This window comes from Oncorhynchus keta, chromosome 30, assembly GCF_023373465.1.
Source record: "Oncorhynchus keta strain PuntledgeMale-10-30-2019 chromosome 30, Oket_V2, whole genome shotgun sequence".
NCBI lineage: Eukaryota > Metazoa > Chordata > Actinopteri > Salmoniformes > Salmonidae > Oncorhynchus > Oncorhynchus keta.
In genome coordinates this window covers 8,472,646-8,480,145 of record NC_068450.1, presented here as the reverse complement: position 1 = coordinate 8,480,145, position 7,500 = coordinate 8,472,646, and the positions used below count along the sequence as shown (strand labels likewise).

Below are 7,500 nucleotides of genomic sequence, written 5' to 3'. Positions count from 1 at the left end.
TTGTCTGGGTGGCTGTTGAGTTGTGTTTGGGGGCTGTTGAGTTTTGTTTGGTGGCTGTTGGTTGTGTTTGGGGGCTGTTGGTTGTCTGGGTGGCTGTTGAGTTGGGTTTGGGGGCTGTTGAGTTGTGTTTGTAGGCTGTTGGTTGTCCGGGTGGCTGTTGGTTGTTTGGGGGCTGTTGGTAGTGGTTGGGGGCTGTTAGTAGTGGTTGGGGGCTGTTGGTAGTGGTTTTGGGCTGTTGGTAGTGGTTGGGGGCTGTTGGTAGTGTTTGGGGGCTGTTGGTAGTGGTTGGGGGCTGTTGGTAGTGGTTGGGGGCTGTTGGTAGTGGTTGCGGGCTGTTGGTAGTGGTTGGGGGCTGTTGGTAGTGGTTGGGGGCTGTTGGTAGTGGTTGGGGGCTGTTGGTAGTGGTTTTGGGCTGTTGGTAGTGGTTTTGGGCTGTTGGTAGTGGTTTTGGGCTGTTGGTAGTGGTTTTGGGCTGTTGGTAGTGGTTGTGGGCTGTTGGTAGTGGTTGGGGGCTGTTGGTAGTGGTTGGGGGCTGTTGGTAGTGGTTTTGGGCTGTTGGTAGTGGTTTTGGGCTGTTGGTAGTGGTTTTGGGCTGTTGGTAGTGGTTTGGGCTGTTGGTAGTGGTTTTGGGCTGTTGGTAGTGGTTTTGGGCTGTTGGTAGTGGTTTTGGGCTGTTGGTAGTGGTTGGGGGCTATTGGTAGTGGTTTTGGGCTGTTGGTAGTGGTTTTGGGCTGTTGGTAGTGGTTGGGGGCTGTTGGTTGTCCAGGTGCCTGCACTCACACACACTGGTGCCTTTATCTTTCCAACAGTGTGTGACTCAGCAGGTAGTTTGAGGGCATGGTTGGTTTAGTGGTGCCTGTCTGGTGTAACAAAGTGCACGTGAGAACCAGGGCAGTTCAGCTCAGTTCTTTGGGAGGAAGGCCTGGAGAGAAGATATGGCAAATACGGTCTGCTGCAGAGTAAACAATTGTATCAAGGAAGAGGCCAACGTTCTACATTCTACAGGCCAACATTCTACATTCTACAGGCCAACATTCTACATTATACAGGCCAACATTCTACATTCTACTGGCCAACATTCTACATTCTACTGGCCAACATTCTACATTCTACAGGCCAACATTCTACATTCTATTGGAAAACATTCTACTGGCCAACGTTCTACATTCTACAGGCTAACATTCTACATTCTACAGGCCAACATTCTACATTCTACTGGCCAACATTCTACATTCTACAGGCCAACATTCTACTGGCCAACGTTCTACATTCTACAGGCTAACATTCTACATTCTACAGGCCAACATTCTACGGGCCAACATTCTACATTCTACAGGCCAACATTCTACCGGCCAGCATTCTACATTCTACAGGCCAACATTCTACATTCCACAGGCCAACTGACTAACTCAACTTGATTCACTCCGCCGTAGGCATTCTGACTGTCAACACTACTACTTAACATAATACTCTTCACTTGAGCCTCAAATAGCCCTTAACCAGACGCCACAGAGTACATGACACAGACAGGTGACAGACATGCTAATTATCAAGCGCGGGCAGGGCAAGGCTATACTGACAGACTGCTTACCTCGTGCCAGATAAGATTTAACTGGTGCTCACACACTGTGAACAGAGAATAGAGAAGGCTTGTGTAAAGACATGGAAAACAAAGGAATGGGGTGGTAGAGAAGTGTCAGTATGGCTTGGCACTGCTTTCCATTGACATTTTTTCTTTACTGTGTATGACAATATTTATAGAATTAGGACGAAAGTCAGAGGTAGCAAAGTGTGCACAGAGGGTCTGGTGGTGTCCCTGTAGAGTTAAACTGTCGGACTGTCTGACTGTTCTCTTTGAGTAAACCTGTCTGACTGTTCTCTTTGAGTAAACCTGTCTGACTGTTCTCTTTGAGTAAACCTGTCTGACTGTTCTCTTTGAGTTAAACTGTCGGACTGTCTGACTGTTCTGACTGTTCTCTTTGAGTTAAACTGTCGGACTGTTCTCTTTGAGTAAACCTGTCTGACTGTTCTCTTTGAATAAACCTGTCTGACTGTTCTCTTTGAATAAACCTGTCTGACTGTTCTCTTTGAGTAAACCTGTCTGACTGTTCTCTTTGAGTTAAACTGTCGGACTGTTCTCTTTGAATAAACCTGTCTGACTGTTCTCTTTGAGTTAAACTGTCGGACTGTTCTCTTTGAATAAACCTGTCTGACTGTTCTCTTTGAGTAAACCTGTCTGACTGTTCTCTTTGAGTTAAACTGTCGGACTGTTCTCTTTGAGTAAACCTGTCTGACTGTTCTCTTTGAATAAACCTGTCTGACTGTTCTCTTTGAATAAACCTGTCTGACTGTTCTCTTTGAGTAAACCTGTCTGACTGTTCTCTTTGAGTAAACCTGTCTGACTGTTCTCTTTGAGTAAACCTGTCTGACTGTTCTCTTTGAATAAACCTGTCTGACTGTTCTCTTTGAATAAACCTGTCTGACTGTTCTCTTTGAATAAACCTGTCTGACTGTTCTCTTTGAGTAAACCTGTCTGACTGTTCTCTTTGAATAAACCTGTCTGACTGTTCTCTTTGAGTAAACCTGTCTGACTGTTCTCTTTGAGTTAATCTGTCTGACTGTTCTCTTTGAGTTAATCTGTCTGACTGTTCTCTTTGAGTTAATCTGTCTGACTGTTCTCTTTGAGTAAACCTGTCTGACTGTTCTCTTTGAGTAAACCTGTCTGACTGTTCTCTTTGAGTAAACCTGTCTGACTGTTCTCTTTGAGTTAATCTGTCTGACTGTTCTCTTTGAGTAAACCTGTCTGACTGTTCTCTTTGAGTAAACCTGTCTGACTGTACTCTTTGAATAAACCTGTCTGACTGTTCTCTTTGAGTAAACCTGTCTGACTGTTCTCTTTGAGTAAACCTGTCTGACTGTTCTCTTTGAATAAACCTGTCTGACTGTTCTCTTTGAGTAAACCTGTCTGACTGTTCTCTTTGAGTTAATCTGTCTGACTGTTCTCTTTGAGTTAATCTGTCTGACTGTTCTCTTTGAGTTAATCTGTCTGACTGTTCTCTTTGAGTTAATCTGTCTGACTGTTCTCTTTGAGTTAATCTGTCTGACTGTTCTCTTTGAGTTAATCTGTCTGACTGTTATCTTTGAGTTAATCTGTCTGACTGTTCTCTTTGAGTTAATCTGTCTGACTGTTCTCTTTGAGTAAACCTGTCTGACTGTTATCTTTTAGGTAACCTGTCTGACTGTTCTCTGGTCCTGGTGTTGTCCCTGTAGAGTAAAAACGGTCTATCTCTATGCTCTGTTGGCTCTGAGGCAGCAGAGACACCCAGCTGTGTAATTTCCCTGTGTGGTGGAACCATCATGACAGTGTTGCCAGAAAGATTACCACCAGACTCACCAAACCACACTCTGCCTGGCTGCTAACTGTCTGGCTGCCGGCTGTGTGGCTGTGTGGCTGTGTGGCTGTCTGGCTGCCTGGCTGTGTGGCTGTGTGGCTGCCTGGCTACTGACTGTCTCTGGATACCATTGATGTTCAGACAATTAGTTACATAACAGGAATGACTGACAGGTTGCGTGCCTGTGTTGACAAACATAGGTCAACAATAGTTCTCTAATAAACCATGGCCTTATTGGATTGAAATCATACAACTGAGATTTGACTTGAGGTTTTGGGTGAGTTGGGTCATTTAGTAGCAAATGGGCGTGGCCTAAAAATATCCCCACCTGGTTCTGAGTTCTGCAAAAATAACAGTTAATCTATTAATTGTTCCTAAACGACCGCGGTTGTGTAAAGTTTTCATGCATCAACGTACCTGTAAGGCGGGTATTCATCACGTGTTAGACGGGAACAGACACAAGGCATTTTAGATTACACAATGGTGTGCATGTCTGTGCAATGGTGTGCATGTCTGTGCAATGGTGTGCATGTCTGTGCAATGGTGTGCATGTCTGTGCAATGGTGTGCATGTCTGTGCAATGGTGTGCATGTCTGTGCAATGGTGTGCATGTCTGTGCAATGGTGTGCATGTCTGTGCAATGGTGTGCATGTCTGTGCAATGGTGTGCATGTCTGTGCAATGGTGCTCAGATAAGTTCATCCAAGCAGCTAGTCTCCCTGACACTCAATCCGTATTTAGTCACATATTAGATTAACTTCTATTAATGGTACATTTATCAAGTCATTTAGTATTGATCAATTCATGTATCAAATCATTTCAATTTGCTATTCGGGAACTTTGTGCCCTAAAAAACGACTTAAGAAGTCACCATCGCACATTCTACCAATGTGTTGGCAGAACTGTATAATAGGTTTATGCAATGTTAAAAACCAGCAGCACGATCACATGGACACTCTAAGACCCCAGATCTGATTAGATGTTAACATGATAGACAGCTTTATACTGTTTCGTTACCGAAGACTTCATCTGGAAGACTTTCATAGCGTTTTTGCAATTGTCTCTCTCTCTCTCTTTAAAAAGTTAAATATGCGCAGATAACGCTGCGGCTATGAAAAAGGTGATGACGTAAAATCTCTTTATCAAAGTCAACCAACCAGGAGAGGACGTGCACAGGACAAGGAGAGGTGAATTGTTTAGAGATATTTGGCCACGTAGGCAGAAATGTGAGCCATCGAGCTGTCACCACGTTTGAGTCCCAAAGGACACACTGTTCCCTATATCTTGCAATATTTTTGACCAGCTCTGGTCGAAAGTAGTGCACTACATAGGGAATATAATAGGGAATATAATTTGAGACACAGTCCTTATCTTCCCCCAGCATCAGAGAGCTCTGTCAGTGGTTCCCATGAACATGTCAGGAGGATTCCAGAGCGTGACGGACTATGCTAGCTACATCTCTACAGAGAGGTTCAGGAGATATAAAGGAACTAGCTACATCTCTACAGAGAGGTTCAGGAGATATAAAGGAACTAGCTACATCTCTACAGAGAGGTTCAGGAGATATAAAGGAACTAGCTACATCTCTACAGACAGGTTCAGGAGATATAAAGGAACTAGCTACATCTCTACAGAGAGGTTCAGGAGATATAAAGGAACTAGCTACATCTCTACAGAGAGGTTCAGGAGATATAAAGGAACTAGCTACATCTCTACAGAGAGGTTCAGGAGATATAAAGGAACTAGCTACATCTCTACAGAGAGGTACAGGAGATATAAAGGAACTAGCTACATCTCTACAGAGAGGTTCAGGAGATACAAAGGAACTAGCTACATCTCTACAGAGAGGTTCAGGAGATATAAAGGAACTAGCTACATCTCTACAGAGAGGTTCAGGAGATATAAAGGAACTGGCTACATCTCTACAGACAGGTTCAGGAGATATAAAGGAACTAGCTACATCTGTACAGACAGGTTCAGGAGATATAAAGGAACTAGCTACATCTCTACAGAGAGGTTCAGGAGATATAAAGGAACTAGCTACAGTACATCCCATAGCACTATGAGTCTTTGAATATAAACTGTCCTGGCACAACCTGAGTATGGAATCATTCAAATTAAATTAGTAAAATGACTGTACAGATGATGAAGTTAAATGTAATCAGATCAAAGTGAGAGAGCATGTGAGGGAGTGCTAACCAGGTACTGTACATCTACACTGTCTGAAGTCCCACACAATTTAGACTTTATTGTTTGTACCTGAAGCCCCATACAGGAGAAGTACAGGGGCTTGGTGTTGACTTGCTTTGCTCTTATACTTTTAAAACCTTGAGAAAGGAGCCCCAAAGGACCATTTGTCTATACGTCCTCAGGTTTAAAGATAATTGGGTGAGAATATCCTGCACGTTTCTCGGAATATACTGTAGATATTACTCCTTCCTCTCTTTCGTGACGAGATGTCCCACAATTAGGCAGGAGCCTTTGTGCCAAACATCAAACAGTAATACATTGGAATCTACGTCTTAAGCCTGAAGAGATCAACGTAAATTTAAAAAGCAAAAGCAAACTCCTCTGCATGACAACCTATCAATGTCAGTTGTGTTCCTTTAGACCCAGAGATCAAGGAGAAATTACTCCAAGCCCACGCCACCTTAATGTTTTTCAACAAAAAAATTCTCCACACCTTTAAACAATTATGTTAATTGTATTCTGGATTCATTTGCATTAGTTTCAAAGATCATTGCTTTTAAGCAAATAAGCAGTAGTCGTCTTTATTTTTGGTGAGAAGACAGTGTCTGCGTCCTAAGTAGATCCTGGTCAAAAGAAGTGGAATAGAGTGTCATTTGGAATAGAGTGCCATTTGGAATAGAGTGCCATTTGGAATAGAGTTCCATTTGGAATAGAGTTCCATTTTGGAATAGAGTGCCGTATGGAATAGAGTGCCGTTTGGAATAGAGTGCCATTTGGAATAGAGTTCGGATTGGAATAGAGTTCGGTTTGGAATAGAGTACCGTATGGAATAGAGTGCCGTTTGGAATAGAGTGCCGTTTGGAATAGAGTGCCATTTGGAATAGAGTTTGGTTTGGAATAGAGTTCGGTTTGGAATAGAGTGCCGTATGGAATAGAGAGCCGTTTGGAATAGAGTGCCATTTGGAATAGAGTGCCATTTGGAATAGAGTTCGGTTTGGAATAGAGTTCGGTTTGGAATAGAGTGCCGTTTGGAATAGAGTTTCATTTGGAATAGAGTGCCGTATGGAATAGAGTGCCGTATGGAATAGAGTGCCGTTTGGAATAGAGTGCCATTTGGAAAAGAGTGCCATTTGGAATAGAGTTCGGTTTGGAATAGAGTGCCGTATGGAATAGAGTGCCGTTTGGAATAGAGTTTCATTTGGAATAGAGTTCCATTGAGACACAATCAATGACGCATAGCCAAGAGAATCTGATTAAAGGAATGACATGCTCTCATCTGATTTTAAGATCAAAACAACAGAGTCTCAAAGTAAGGCCTTGTCATCCCACTGAAACGCTGTGTCTAGAGAAATGAACTGTATGAATTGTTCATAGTTGTTCTTGTAATATTCTGGCTGGTGACGTTAGTCACATTAATCTGGGAAAATACAAGTGAGAGTTGAGGTTGATATTCTTCAAGAATCAATGGGTGTATGACATTCATTAAAAGGAGCACTGAACCCAATATAACTATATACCAGAGTGTGTCTTTTAAATCTGGCTCACTGGAAACAGGGCCTAATTAAAGGCATGCTTCTGGGTTATTTTATACTGTTCAATGGTCGTTATTCCACTACTCTACGCCAGAACTACGCCTCTACCCCCCGCCACCAATTCAGGACATCCACCAAACGTCGGAGGCAGCTTCCTATCTGCTAATGGCACCGTATCCCTTACGTAATGCCTTACTATGAACTCTGGTCAAAAGTAGTGCACTATATAGGGAATCACGTGCCGTTTGGGAGCTCCCTGTGTCTTTAGGGCTGAAGCAGAGGGGCTTTGAACTCAGGAAAGGAGAGCCACGGTCCCTGTTAACTTCCAAACAACCTCCCTTCCCGCCGGGCTCTTACAGCTCCTGTGTGTGTGTGTGTGTGTGTGTG

General features: G+C 43.3%; 1 protein-coding gene and 1 long non-coding RNA gene across 2 annotated transcripts in view; both read left to right on the top strand.

Annotated features, from left to right (window-relative positions):
- Window positions 1–7,500, top strand: part of LOC118373194 (TSC22 domain family protein 3-like) — a 72,627-nt gene that overhangs the window by 35,939 nt on the left and 29,188 nt on the right. The gene's annotated exons all lie outside the window — the stretch shown is intronic.
- Window positions 3,801–7,114, top strand: LOC127913863 (uncharacterized). The gene is made up of 3 exons (XR_008087010.1): window positions 3,801–4,945; window positions 4,988–5,155; window positions 5,240–7,114. It is a non-coding gene; the product is annotated as an uncharacterized LOC127913863 (long non-coding RNA).